General features: G+C 41.5%; 2 long non-coding RNA genes across 2 annotated transcripts; both read left to right on the forward strand.

The window, feature by feature from the left end:
• The first annotated feature begins 457 nt into the window (after window positions 1-457).
• Window positions 458-2,941, forward strand: LOC129447632 (uncharacterized). The gene is made up of 4 exons (XR_012358972.1): window positions 458-649; window positions 2,311-2,466; window positions 2,618-2,690; window positions 2,780-2,941. It is a non-coding gene; the product is annotated as an uncharacterized lncRNA (long non-coding RNA).
• Window positions 2,942-5,537: 2,596 nt separating this feature from the next.
• LOC129422545 (uncharacterized) lies at window positions 5,538-7,482 on the forward strand. Its single transcript, XR_012358973.1, has 3 exons — window positions 5,538-5,612; window positions 6,724-6,801; window positions 7,396-7,482. It is a non-coding gene; the product is annotated as an uncharacterized lncRNA (long non-coding RNA).
• Window positions 7,483-15,688: the final 8,206 nt, after the last annotated feature.

Below are 15,688 nucleotides of genomic sequence, written 5' to 3' on the forward strand. Positions count from 1 at the left end.
TTCTTAATTTTTTCGCTGACGAAAGCAGAGTCGTGGAGAGCCGCTTCACCATGGTTTCAGTGTTTTGGAGGGGGTCTGAAACAACGGGAGGGGGCGTGTCGCCCAGATTTACTTCCCCCCGTCTGCATTTCCCCCAGACATACGTTCGTCTCCCACACAAAAACATAATTTTATTCAAAATATGTAAAATTCCGCAAAATTCCGGGTTAATACTAGATTCCGTGTTAATTACCCAATTCCGCGATTCCGTGATCGCGGAAATTATAGGGCCCTACAATGTTTGTTTGTAATTTTTTTCAGCTATCCACTGCCACTCGCAAAGGAGATTGTTTTGTTGGATTATGGTATCATTTTCTCAAAATGAGGGACATGTACTGTAAGGATGCTTTTACATACTTCATTCATGTGTATGAAATTACTTACTTGACAATGTGTATAACTGTACTTGACTCTAACTTAGTGCTATTTTTGCATTGATCATGATAGGAGCATTTTTCTTTTTTTTTCTTTTTTTTGATGGGCCATCACACAGTGGATTTATAAAAATGAGACTACAGAACATCAGACGGAAGCTTCAACACGTGAGAGGACATCATCAATAAAGAATGCCATTGACCAAACCTTCAGTCATCAAAGGAGATGGATACAGGTAATGACAAAATCACCAACTGTTGGTGAAATCTTTAAAGCCCCACTGTGTAGGATCTACTCTCATCTAGCGGTAGAAATCTATATGACAACCAACTGATTAATACGCTCTAGCCCCCACCATTCGGAACGCGTTTTAACTAGTACGGTGGCCCTGTCATGTCAAGATTAACATGGCTTCTAGTAGCTAAAGCAATGAAAAAAATGAACAATTTGCAATTGTGTGATCCATCAAAGCACACAGATTTATGTTAAACATGTAAAAAGTCTGATTGTCATGATATGTCCGTTTAAAATCACATACAAAAAACAACCATAAACGTAGCTTAGACACTCCTTTTTCATCCACGCGAGGAAAAATATCACAGGGGCTGTTACACTTGGTATTTAGATGTGTTTTCGTCGATCAGATCACAAGTGGACGAGAAAGAGACATTACGTTTACACTTGGTGTTTAAATCCGTCTCTTTTTGTCCATTTTCGACCGCTTCTTTCCATATTACTGATGAGATGGTCTGTGGACGAGACCCTCTCCTGTCATTAAATTATGAGCTAGAGTAATCACAGGTTTAAATGGACGCGAAACTAATATGTCAGAGTCCAATGCTTATGTTTTAAGTAAACGTTACATATCCGTGTATATGTAAGAGCTTTCTCTGATATTGGTGAAATAAGATTGCACAACTTTCGCACGCTTGTAAAGTGAAACAAACGACGCGCAGATCAGCGGCGTTTTATCAATGAAAGGCTAAAAATAGCGCTGTCACCGTGTGTTTGTGCTAGAGGTCTGAAAAGATGAAAAACATTTATCTCAGTACCTCACATTACATAAATGGGCGGAGAGACGGCGTGTGGCTGTTCCAGCACACAAAACCACATGCGTGTTTACACTAACTGCATATCCATGCTATAGTTAGCCAAGGAACTATAAAACTTCAAGTTTACAACATAGACTGTATAGATGTAAACGAATATGCTGAATTACCTGTGGTGAAGATAGAAAATAACTTAGCAACTTCAGTGTCCATTGAGGCCCCATCTTGGAAAACTAACTCCAATATTGACTTTGGTCTTGATGTTTTTCCTGTCGCGTTGTTGTTTAAAATCCCCGTTTCGCTTCCTTGGCGACTTGTTTTAATGTCCTCGAGAATATGTCTTCAACAGGCTTTCAAATCAAAGCATTAGATCGCAGGTTTATCACGGCGTGCTGCCGAAGGATTCAGACTACGCAGTCTTGATGACGTATACCGCCTACGCATGCAACCTCTGTGCAACCAGCGTTTACGTGTAGTCTGAAAGCGCGAAAGGCAGAGCTTGAATTTCAGGAATGTCCCTCGTCGGCGAATGTATTTCAAAGATGGAGGCACAACATGGATTCAGCCAGAGAGCGATCCGGCGGTATGTATTTTAAATAGGAGATTCTACAATTTCGCGAATATTTTTATTAGTGGTTTGTAAGTTATTAAACATGTATTAGCACATACTTTTGAAAGAAAACATGGGTTTCTGCTAAGAATTAACTAAAGGAGTACACAGTGGAGCTTTAAGGAATATCCCCAATGTCTGGACATGCCAGTCTTTGTAATATACTTAACTGCAGATAACTTTACACAAAGTGTTTAATCATTTCAATATTAATATTTCTTATTAAATTTACTGAAGGTGGACATCGAGTTTTCCAGACTTACCGATGGAAAGAAGACATGTTTATCAGGAAATGGGAGGTGACAGTTATTGAGAAACTCAGGGAAATAGCATCTTTAGAGAAGAAAATGGACATCAGACATTCATTGACGAAAGCTGACAGTCAACATAATGGTATGATTTCCTATCTCTGTTCCAATTTTTTTATTTGGAAAATGACATTTAAAATGTAACATTTAATGTAAGATATAAAAGTAATTCTTTTTAAAAAAATGTTTCTCATAATTTATATTTTGCATGTGACCTGCATGTTTACCACACCCAGATGAGCTGTGTTATACTCGTTCATCTTCTGCTGTGTGAATTCTGCTGTCTCAGACCTGTGGGACTTGGTGGCGGTAAGCTTTGTGACTAAAAACTTTATATAAAATAAGTAATTTTCATGCAACAACATTTTCTAATGATGTATATTGTTTCATTTCTGTAGGCTGGTACCAGCGTGACCTCTGCTTACGTAATGATGAAAAGGTGTCTAAAATCAGCTCAGCCACAGTTGGTTTCCAGCGGTTCTTCAGGACATAGAGGCCACTATGTAATTGTCGCAATGAATGATTCTCTTGCCTTTCCACGCGATGTTGACAATCTGACCTTTGCGGTAGACACCCAACTAGAAATAAAAAGTTCTAAGAACGTTCCCTGAAAGTTCCCGAATGTTCCCAAAAACATTCTGCCAACGTTAAAAGCGGCTAGTTTTTTTTAAGTTCTAGGAACGTTTCTGTTGTCTGAACGTTAGAGTAATGTTACATTTTACCATTTTTAAACGTTATGACAATGTCATGTTTTGATGTTCACACAATGTTTGAAACAGCGGCTGTTTGTTATGTTGACTTGTTTGGTTGTTGTGTGGGTGGTGGAGAAGCATTGCATTTTATTATTTTATGGAACATTATTTCTGTATGTTCAGTAAATGTGTTGCTGTAGAAAACTCAATTCACTTACTAGGTTTAGATGTTGATGTTTCATTTTAAGTCACCCTTATTGTGATTCGTGTTTGTTTTAGTTGGTCTCTTGACACTTGACTTTTTGCCTATTAGTTTTTTCCTGGTTGTGTTGACTTTGTGGTAATGCACCACATGTGTTATGAAAAGTTGTTAGTGTATTTCTGTGGTTGTTGGTACATGATGGTGAGGATCATCGCCTGGTTCATTTACTGATCAAAAGTTTATTTTCTGCCAATATTGTGTGTTAGATCCAACTCTTTCACAGCAGTCTGTCACCAAGGAGTTCCAGAAACCCTGGACAAAAAACATCCGCTGCACAGCTGGGATGCCCAAACACCAAGAATCAGACCACGAACCTCAACCATGGTGACAATTAAAATTGTTAAAAAAATCCTTATTTATCCATGCTGCAGTGTATGCTGGGAGTCCTGAATGAGGTTTGTAATTTGTTAATACCCAGCATGCATTGCAGCATGAAGTTTTTCATTTAATTGTCACCATGATTCAGATTCATTGTCTGATTCTTAATGTTTGTGCATCCCAGTTATACAGCAGATATTTTTTGTCCAAAGTTTCTAAAACTCCTTAATGACAAACTGCTGTGAAGGTGCTGGATCTCATTTTCATTTTTGACAGAAAACAAAGTCTTAACTAGCAAATGAATCAGGCGATGATCTCCACCATTATGTACCAACAACCACAGAATAACACCATCAACTTGGCATGTTCATAACACATGCGGAGCACCAACACAAAGTCAACACAACCAGGAAAAAACTAGCAGGCAAAAAGTCAAGTGTCAAGAGACCAACTAAAACAAACACTAATCACAATAAGGGTGACTTAAAATGAAACAAACACCAACATCTAAACCTAGTAAGTGAATTGAGTTTTCTACAGCAATATATTTACTGCATTCAGAAATAATGTTTTCTAAAATAATAAAATGCAATGTTTCTCTATCATTTACATAACAATTAAACAAGTCAATATAATAAACAGTTGTTGTTTTAAACATTGTTTGAACATTAAAACATGACATTGTCATAACGTTTAAAATGGTAAAATGTAACATTACTCTAACGTTCAGACAACAGAAACGTTCCTAGAACTTAAAAAAAAACTAGCCGCTTTTAACGTTGGCAGAATGTTTTTGGGAGCGTTCGGGAACTTTCAGGGAACGTTCTTGGAACTTTTTTTTTCTAGCTGGGCAGACTTTTCAAATTTGCTAGCTAAGTAACCTTAAGTATCCCTGCCAACTGTCTTCAGTTTTTTTTTGTATGAATATGATCTACCCTTGTCCCAGTCCTCTTGCAAATGATCCAAGGCAATGGAGTTTCAAAATGGACCGCAAAATTGCAGTCTGTTTTAAACAATGCATGCACTGTGTGAAGGTTTCCCGGACAGGGATTAGACTAGTCCTAGACTAAAACATTTTTAAGAGCTGTCCAAACTGAAAACAACTTGCACTGACATACATCAGTGCCCTTTGTTTTGCCTCAAAATGCACACAGGTAATGTTTTTAGTAAGGCATGTTTGTTAAAACCAGATATATTTCCTAATTAATCTAAGGCCTAGTCCTGGATTAAGATATCCCTGTCCGGGAAACCACCCCTAAATATTTTATGATGGAAATTTCTTTGAATACACTTGTCAAGTTCATTTGAAGTATTTTTCTTAATGTAAAATAACGTGTTAATGTTTCAGGACAAACATTTTATAAATGGTGTTTTAAAATGTATGAATGTAATGTATGTTTGAAGTGATTATACTTGCACTTACATTTATTTAAATTAGCATACATCTAGCAACATACAGTACTAGCATATTTTCATGCTAGCATTAATTGTCAAATATTTGTTCTTTTACAAATAAATCGTTTGTGAACAATATTTAATAGTTGTCTGCTTGATTTCATTATTTAAAGTTTACAAATCGTATGTTTTTTTTCTTTTAAATTAAAACTAAACAATTACTGGGTAACACACAGTTGTGTTAAATTAATAGAAAGTTACACTCTAAAAACTCCTGGGTTATTTCTTCAACCCATATTCTGGGTTATTTGTGTTGGGTTAAAATTATGGGTTATTTTTTCAGAGAGTAATCATTTTCTGGGTTATAGGGCTAATATTTTGACCCAATTCCTGGGTTGTTTGGGTTTCAAAAATTAACCCATGTTCTGGGTTAATGCCCCGCACCTCGCTGTTGTTCTGGAATTTTCTCACAACAGTCGTTTGAAAAAACTGTCACTTCACGGAGTTCGCGCTCGATCCGTGTTGGCCTGGGCTTCTTCGGTGCAACTTCGCTGTGTATTCAAGGTAAGCAATTATTTTAAGTGTCAATGTAATGTAAACTTTCTGTGTCCATGTCCCCGTTGCTTATCTAATTGTTATAATACCGGTAAAAATACGACAAGTACAGTGCAGCTAGTGATGACTTCGTACCGCGTTAAGGGGGTCGAACACCGGACGAGAAGCGTCTCGCCAGCCCAGCGCCCGTCTCGCTGTGCCGTGTATAGCATTATTCGAGGTATCCCGCGCACTTTTTCAGTTTATGGCCAGCAATATTGTTATGTTTAATGACATTATGGAGTTAAGATATATCAGTACTGTGTTATGATTGTACTGTATAAGTTAATTAAATACAATCGTTGCTGAGTCTGCAGTCTGAACACTTTACCTCAGAGCGTCCGTAAACTGAATGAATTTGAATATCACCTGAAAATCCAATAACATCAGCAAATTTCAATTTAAGTAGCTGATTTCTGTAAATGAATGCACATTTCAGCACATGGTGAAGTCCGTATATACATTAACGACGATTTGAGACAAATAAGTGTAAATTTAAAACTATGTATATGGCGCTATACGCTGCAGACAGACGCGAAATGGCACCGCCGGTACACACACATACCCTGTGTCTCCAAAGGTCGTGAATCAGTATATAGTGTACACAAGTTCAGGCACTGGTAAGGACTTTAGCTCACTTGACATTGGGACACTGTTCACTTTATCCTGTGGTGTGTTGTGATCACTCACAGCTGTTACGCATCAACAACCGGCAAAACCAACAGCTGTCTGACTAAATTTTTAAACAATACATTGTGAAAAACGCTGTCATTATCCTCTTATATATCCGTGCATAAAATTCGAGGAATATAATTACATTTTAAATATATATATATTTAACAATTTTAAATAAATATTATTATTTATATCATGCGATTTTCGGTTGGAGATATTTAAAAAGGTCACGTGATTTGTGGTAAGGGAACAAACTGGGTTTTGCGTTGCATTGAGTTAAGTTATGTTTACCAGCTGCGCCATGCTTATATTATACATTGTTCTACTGGCTGAAGTAGTGAGATTTAAACAAGCTGGTCAAGTCTTCAAATTGTTACTAACCTCTTTATTGCTATGTTTTCTCCAGGTCTTTTTAAATGGACAGCTTTGTTGCTGATAAGCTAACTGAGTGGTGGCTGTTTAAGCTGACAGAGACATTTTTGAGGTAAGCTTTTTACTCTTATTGCCCTCATATCTCTCTATACCTAAACATTTTTCTTTAAAGGAAAACTACATTGTTTTTCAATATTTCACTATGTTCTTACCTCAACTTAGACGAAATAATACACCCCTGTCTTTTTTCAATGTGTGCAGTACATCGTGTACAGCATGTCGTGAATGTGTTAGCATTTAGTCTAGCCCTATTAATTCCTTAGGATCCAAACAGGGATGAATTTAGAAGCCACCAAACACTTCCATGTTTTCCATATTTAAAGACTGTTAAATGAGTAGTTACACCAGTAAGTATGGTGGCACAAAATAAAACGTGACAATATTTTAAGCGGATTAAAAAATTAGAACTATATTGTATGGTGGAAAAGCACTTAGTTTGCAGAACTTTGACCTCTGGTGCAGTAACATCACTCCTGTGAACTCCCCCATCTCTTTCAAAATCAGTGTGATGAGGATGTAAAAGACAGTGATGTATTATTTCGTCTAAGTTTAGGTAAGAACATAGTTAAATATTGAAAACCTTTTTCTTTAATAGGGCTTAAAGGGATAGTTCACCCAAAAATGAAAATTCTGTCATCATTTACAGGCCGTCTACAGTGTTGGGAAGAAGACAATCCGGCACTCCACTGAAGAGTCCTGGACAGAGTTCATACACTAAATGTCTGTAAGTACAATGGACCAGTTTCTCAGCACCACTCTGAGAGAGAATATTCTTAATTCTATAACTATACTGTAGCCTACATGTATAAATGTTCTGAAAGAAGGCAATCCATGGGACATGTTTCATGTGAAAGCAAAAGGGTGAATCCTGGTTTAAAAAAAAACCTTCATGCTCCTTGCAGTTGTATTTCAGTTTTGGGCGATGCCATCTAAGGTAGCAATCTGACTAGAAAGTAAAGTTAAAGATGTTAAGTTTTATTACTCATTTTCTTGGTCACATTCATTACCCACTCAAAATAAACACAACATTTGGCTTCCTTGTACAGTTAGTATCAGCATTATTACACAAACTGGTAGTCTATTATCTTGCTTAAAATTCACTTTCTACACAATATTCACTTTCTATCTCTCTGTCTCTGTCTGTTTTAGGTTGGAACAAATATGGTGGAATACAGTGGCGGCTCGTGACTGCTCATCCGAGGATGCGCTAATTCAAAATGAGTGTTCAGATTGTCACGTGTGTGGTTTCCTTTTCCAAAATATGTGCCCTGCGTGTCGAGAGATCAAAACTGTTTATGATAAAAGAGACACTCATGTTCACAAAATACACACTAGACACTTTCTTAACAGTAAACTCTGATTACGCATGAGATTATGCCAGTATCTGGCAAACGCAATCATCTCTTTTATCATAAACCCTTTAGACGCGTCTGCAGCAGGCACTTATTTTGGCATGACACGTGATGCACACAGGATCTCTCAAAGCGCAGAACACATATTTGGAAATAACGAACCACACACATGACGGGCTACATACATGTTGTGACGAACTTCGCATGGAGCGCCCTCAAAAAATAAGTCACCGGCCCCCACTGGTGGAATACCTTCAGCAATCGATGCCATTCCCCTCTGGGAGATCTTAAGCTGCAGTAAAAGACACAACCAATGTTTGAAGACTTAAAGCCTCAAGTTCAATTTAGTTATTGAACGTTGTCAAATGTTTGAGAGAGAATGTTTGAGAGTTGTTTATTTTTCTATTTTTCCTTTCTAATGTTATTACAGTGTGACCTTAAATAAATAGGTCAAAGTGTGTGTTTTTTATATAGAATTTAATTGAATGCAATAAAAATGTAAAACTGATTGAAATGTTTAAGTGCCTGGATTTTTCATTTCTGAAATAAATAAGGCATAGTGGCATAGTTACACAATTTAGGTTATCTATGACCTTTGGTTAAAATGATCTACTAATTTCTGGGTTATTTCAACCCAGATATTGGGGTCTTTCTTTTGACCCAGAAGTTGGGTTATATTAACTACAATGTTGGGTTATTTTAACCCAGAAGTTGGGTCAGGTATTTAACCCAGAAGTTGGGTCAAAAAGAATAACCCATTTTTCTGGGTTGAAATAACCCAGAAATTAGTTGATCCCTTTTTAACCCAGGAGTTGGGTCAAAAATAACCCATAATGGGTTGTTTTTGACCCAGGAGTTTTTAGTGTGTACACATTAATGTGTTTACTGAAGCAACACATTTTTTGTGTTGCATTTTATAACACATTTGTTTTAAGAGTGCTCTTTCTCTCTCTCTCTTACTCTCTTTCTCTCTCTTGCGCTCTCTTTCTCTCTCTCTCTCACTCTCTCTCTCTCACTCTCTCTCTCACTCTCTCTCTCTCTCCCACTCTCTCTCTCTTTCTATCTCTATCGTTCAATAATTGAAGTGAAGTGACGTGAACTTCACTCTCCCTCCCTCACTTGCTCTCGCTGGATAATTGTTACATGTACATTCTCTTAAACAATGTCATCACCATTAAAATCAGTTGTTTTAACAAAGCATTGTTTTGAAGTAGGACCATACTGACTAAACAAACCAAATTCACTTTATTTTTTTGTCATTTCTACCGCTCATTTTGAGAATTTACAAGATTCTGATGTTTTATTGAACATGTTTTGTCACCATCATGATGATCAGTGTTTCCTTTAGTTTGGTAGTTTGACTCTTTATCTTTACATTGTAGTGTGTGTGCTTGGTGATGGTGTTTGTTACCAATACAACTTACTTGTGGCTCACAACATCACTAAGAAGTGCACATAATTACATTGATTCTCAGAAGGGGAGGATAATATAACTTAACTTCCCACACAGATAAAACATTATACATTTTGTGTAAAAGTAAACTTCTAAATCAGTTTTGTTTGGAGCTGCAATAAACATACTTCAGTACATACTGTTGCCTACTGCAACGGAAAGTGAAACCTTGTGGCTGTAATCAAAAATGTAAAGTCTAGATTTTTTTGACACAGATGCAGACATCAAGAATCAGCCCATGAAACACAACAATGGTGAGTTTTCTACATGTTGCAATGCATTGCACCAGCGTATTATAAAAACTCATGAGTCCAGAGTGTGTCACCACTGTTGTGATTCATGGGCTGATTCTTGATGTCTGAATATGTGACAATAACATTGGGACTTTTAATTCTATATAAGCGCATCCCAGTGAGAGAGAGAGAGAGAGAGAGAGAGAGAGAGAGAGAGAGAGAGAGCGAGAGAGAGAGAGAGAGAGAGAGAGAGAGAGAGAGAGAGAGAGAGAGAGAGAGAGAGAGAGAGAATTTAAGGTGGAACTTTAACTATGAGCAGTGTGATGTTTTTGAACACTCATTCATATATAAAGATAACATTATTTTAACACCTTAACAAAATTTTTCTACCAAAATACAAGTGATGTTTATGTTTTTTGACTCAGAACTCATAGACCAAATTTGTATAAAATGTTTTTGTATTGTTTTCCGGAACCCCTTGTGGATGTCTACCTGATGTCCAAAAGAGGTCATAGTCAGACGTCCAGATACTGTACCAGATTTGCATGTTGTATAGTCATACAGATAAGGTCCTGGACCAACCGACCCAATAAAGACATGATCCGCACATCGGGCAGACGTCTCATGTTTGGTGGGGTTCTAGGGTTCTGTCAAAAATTGCCAGACGTCTGCAAAATCCCTACACTGTCAGAAAACAATTTTTTTTTAAACGGTTTCCATTTTTGTTGCTGGGGTGTTACCCTAAGTTCAGTTCAGTTTATTTGCCAGACTCATGTCCAAAAACCACGCAAGACATGACAGATAAAAACAGACAAAACAGTTAAAAAGAGTAAATACAAAAATTAAAATACATACAGACATTTCAACCAATGCATTCTCAGTCTGGATGTGTACGTGGAGCAACTCACTAAGGCAGTGCTTCTCAAATAGTGGGGCGGGACCCCCAGGGGGGGCGCGCGAGACCTGGGGGAAAATACTTTTTCAGAAAGTGTTTTTTTTTTTTTTTTGCACCGTCACTTAAAGAGATTACACCCCAATCACGCTGATAAGCCGCTTGAGTTTTTTATTATTATTTATTGATTATATTTAATTACATTTTTCAGTATCAAATGGTCAAAAAATATACTGTAAATAAGGACTGATTTATTTTATTTCAGGCAAATTGATGCATTTTTAGTCTTTTCTGTTACAGCCTAAAAAAACAATGTTAATAAAGTTATTCTTTGTTGTAAGTTGATTGATATTTATTTTTTTGAGTTTTCTTTAATGTTAATAAGGATACAATGTTTTGCAGATGTGTAATTTTATAGACAAATTATACTATTTACAGTCGCGGCGGAGAGTTGGGGGGGCGCAAAATGTTTACTTCTTCTTAGGGGGGGGGGGGGGGTGTGACAGAAAATAATTGAGAAGCACTGCACTAAGGGATTGGGAGTGCCACCATGATACTGTTGGAGACTCATCCAGACGTTGCATAAACTTAAACATCACATTTCTTAAGTGCTTTTAGTGTAATTACTCCTATACAAACTCCTATACAAACTAGCATTCCCTCCTCTGGGAACCTTGAGTAAAATTCTCATTGCATCATTGATGGCAACTTGTACCTTATGCATGCTGGATTTATAAGAAGTCCCAAGATTCCTTTTCACGTGTATACTAAATATAATACAATGTTGTACCTTTTTGGGTACATTACTGTATCTTAGAGATTGTGTATCTTTAAAGGTACAGTTAAATGTATTGTATCCCTAATGTTTAACTGGTATACAAATTGGTACACAATAAATGTACACAATAGGTCCTGAATGGTATAATATTGTGCCCCCAAAAGTACAAAATTTTAATGTGTCGTATACCTGTCACCACCAGGGGCTGGCTGTGTTAGACTAGAGCCACGCCCCTTTACAACTCCCACCTCGAGGAGGTCCCCAAAGCCGACCCAATGACCAGACAAACACGGAAACAGGTGAGTAAAATTTAATACAAGCTTTATTTGATTTAAATACTTAAAAGAACTGGGGAATTGGGGAAAGGGGAATTTAAAACTAATAGGCTTCTTCTCCTCCCTCCAGGGAGACTACAGCCACGGGCAGACTGGGGCAAAGGCAACAGGGGTTTTCCTCTCTCTCCACAGGTGGTCGCTAGGATACAAGGGCACTGTTACTGAAACTTCGAGTATTTCTCACCGGCTCTGCTGCTTACAGCTCTCTGGGTAGGTATTACGTTCACAGTCTGTTCTTCAATTATTCACTCTTGTTTTCCTCTCTCTCCACAGGTGGTCGCTAGGACACATAGACACTGTTACTGAAACTTCGAGTATTGCTCACCGGCTCTGCTGCTTACAGCTTTCTGGGTAGGTATCACGTTCACAGTCTGTTCTTCAATTATTCACTCTTGTTTTCCTCTCTCTCCACAGGTGGTCGCTAGGACACAAAGACACTGTTACTGAGACTTCGAGTATTTCTCACCGGCTCTGCTGCTTACAGCTCTCTGGGTAGGTATTACGTTCACAGTCTGTTCTTCAATTATTCACTCTGGTTTTCCTCTCTCTCCACAGGTGGTCGCTAGGACACAAAGACACTGTTACTGAGACTTCGAGTATTTCTCACCGGCTCTGCTGCTTACAGCTTTCTGGGTAGGTACGGTTTCCTCTGTAGGTCAGCAGAGGGGCGAAGGTCACACACCACCTCGCCGGGTCGAGCGCTGCCCTACCTCCACTGCCCGTAGGCCGATCGAATCCTGGACAGGGGCGCCCTTTTGTAGAGACCACGGGGGCGGCGGACCCTTTCGCCTCTGACTCTGCGACAAAGACAGGCACAGGTAAGTTTACACCACGAATATTTCCAATATTTTACTCACAGCCCTTGACAGCTCTTGGTCTGTATCCCTTCGTACTCCGAAACAGCACACAGCGTATGGTAGCAGTAATTTCTGAGGTCGTTAGCCTCTCCGTCCTCTGCCCAGTAGAGGGAATGGATGGTACGGGGTTTCGTCTGACAAGACACACAGCAAATACACAGCACCACTCCAACGTGAAAAGCTGATTAATTGTAAAATCTCACTCACCACACTATCAGTGCAACACCACAAGGGAAAGCGCCCGGTGTCCTCCACTGCGCTTGGGCTGAAAGAGGGGCGATGGAAACACGACCAAAATAAAGTCTCGTTGCTGTGGCTGTTTGGACGTACACTTCTAGCGGCTCGCCCACCACGCTGTTATAGGGGTAGGGCCGCCCTCCTAGTCCTGGAGGACTCCAACGATCACACAGGTTAATTTATGCAAGTTACTCCCCACCAACGGGTATACTCGCAGCGGATAGCCTTTGTTTACGTTGTGCAACAAGGTCAATTTTCTTCCTGTTTACTCCTTCAAAAATACTGGTTAGACCAAGGTTCCTTTCTACCCATAGGATTCTTCATTTACTCCAACAGGTCCACCGTAAACTACAACAAGAGAGGGAGAGAGAGAGAAATACAGACAGCCACCACGTCTAACAATGAGCACAGCTCCGTTCCTCAGCACACACTACGACCCTCAACTGTGATCTAACTGTGCTTTTTATACTCCTCTCTGTACTCCAGTTATCCAATTGCCCGGCGATCTCTTTAACTAGGCACAGCTGTGCCCAATCGGCTGATTACAGCCTTCGCGAAGCTGCCGGATGTCCGGTGTTTCTGTTTTCCGGTCTGGATGGAAACATCCGGGCGGAACCAAACTTCTTCAACTTTTGGTTCCACCCCGAAAAATCGTCACCCCGTGACATCCTCCCCCGCCAATGCATTCTAGTCCCTAGAATGCCTTCGAGTAGTCCACTCACCGTAGCGGGAAGGAGGCCGGCCTCGATTCTCCCGTTGGGAGCGCCTCACAGGGGAGTCAGGTTCGGCGGGCTCGGGCACAACCTCAGGTTGTCTTTGGGCGGCCGGGGGTTCGGCTGGCTCTGGTGCTGGTTCTGGCTGCCTCTGGACGGCCGGGGGTTCAACTGGCTCAGGTGCTAGCTCTGGCTCTCCTGGGGCAGCCGGGGGTGGTGCCACCGCGGGTAGGCCTGGTACCACAGCCCATCCTTCCATCCAGGGGGCCGTCGGTGCCGGTTCCGCAACTACCTCCTTCGTGACCTCGGGATAATTTGGACAAGGGCGAATCATGTTTCGGTGTACCACACGTTCAGGGCCGGCCTTTCCTTCCGGCCGGATGGTATATACCGGCTGTCCCGGTCTCTGTTGCCTGCAGACTACGTACGGGGTGGCCTCCCAACGGTCACTCAGCTTTCCTTTGCCTTGCCGCCGGTTGTCTCGTACCAAGACTCTCTCTCCTGGTAACAAGGGGGCGTCCCGGGCCGTCCGGTCGTACAACCGCTTGTTCTTTTCCCCTGTGGCCCGTATCTTCTGGGATACCTGCTCGTAGGCAAAGTGCAGCCGTTGGTGGTGGCGCCCCACCCATTCCGTCACGCTCCCTTCCTCCTGGCCAGCGGCCGCTCCCAAGACCAGGTCCGTCGGCATCCGCACATGCCTGCCGAACATCAGATAAGTGGGGGCATACCCCGTCGTACTATGAACGCTGTTAATATAGGCTTGTAAGAGGTTCGGTAGAGCACTCACCCAATCGCTCTGCTTCCGTTGATCCAGGGTCCCTAGGAGCCCCAACAGGGTCTGATTAAACCTCTCGCAACAGCCGTTTCCTTGAGGGTGATACGACGTCGTATGGGTCTTTGTGCACCCATACAGCTGGCATAATTCTCGGATCACCTTTGATTCGAAATTGGCCCCTTGATCTGAGTGCAAGAACTCTGGACATCCGAACATTTGGAAGACGTGCCGCCATAGAGCCGTTGCGGTGGTATTTGCCGTCTGATCAAGGGTGGGAACTGCCCATGCGTACTTTGTAAACAGGTCGGTGATTACTAAGATGTTCGGATAGCGGTCCTGTGGCCGGCCCAGTGTCAGGAAATCCATCGCCATGATGTGGAGGGGGGCTTTGGCACATATGGGTATCATCGGCGCTCGGGCCTCTCGTCGAGATTTGAACAACATACACCTGGGGCAAGCTTGGACCAAGCTACGTACTGATGCATCCAGCCCTGGCCAGTAGAAGAACCTGCGCAGCAGCGATACTGTCCGTTCTTGTCCCTGGTGCCCCAGCTGATCATGGTAGGCGGACACCAAGGCTGCTGCTTGATCGGCGGGCACCACGATCTGGCGCACCTCCTCGTCCAGCTTCGGGTCACTAACCTTTCGGCAAAGCACCCCTTCCTGTAGTTCCAGCTTGTCCCACTGTCCCAGCAGTCTTTTTCCCGTCTCTGTCTGGGTCAGCCTCTCAGACGACGTTGGCCGTCGGCCTTGCTCCACCCACATCTTCACCTGACGCAAATCCTGATCCTGGGCCTGCCTCGCTTTCCACCGACAGGGGTCCCAGCCCCAGCTCCCCGGTACCGCCTCTTGCTGGCCTCCTGGTGCCTCCACGACCCCTATCAGATAGCCTTCCCTCTGGCTTTCTTCTTCCTGGCCTCCCCGGCAACCGGGGTTGTCCACCTCTGGTAATCGGGACAAGACATCCGCGTTCGTGTGCTCTCGCCCAGGCCGATACTGCAGTTGGTAATCGAAATTGGCAAGTTGTGCCACCCAGCGCTGCTCCACAGCTCCCAACTTCGCTGTCTGTAAATGTACCAAAGGATTATTGTCTGTAATCACCGTTACCTTAGCACCCCAGAGGTTGTCCTTAAACTTCTCACTCAGGGCCCACTTCAGGGCCAGCAGTTCCAGTTTGAATGAGCTGTAGTTTGCATCGTTCCTCTCAGCTGGGTGGAGGCTTCGGCTTGCGTAGGCGATCACCCGTTCTGTTCCCGCTTGTCGTTGGGCCAAGACTGCTCCCAACCCCAGGTTGCTAGCGTCTGTATACAAGAG

The sequence above is a fragment of the Misgurnus anguillicaudatus genome, chromosome 19 (genome assembly GCF_027580225.2).
Source record: "Misgurnus anguillicaudatus chromosome 19, ASM2758022v2, whole genome shotgun sequence".
Taxonomy (NCBI): domain Eukaryota; kingdom Metazoa; phylum Chordata; class Actinopteri; order Cypriniformes; family Cobitidae; genus Misgurnus; species Misgurnus anguillicaudatus.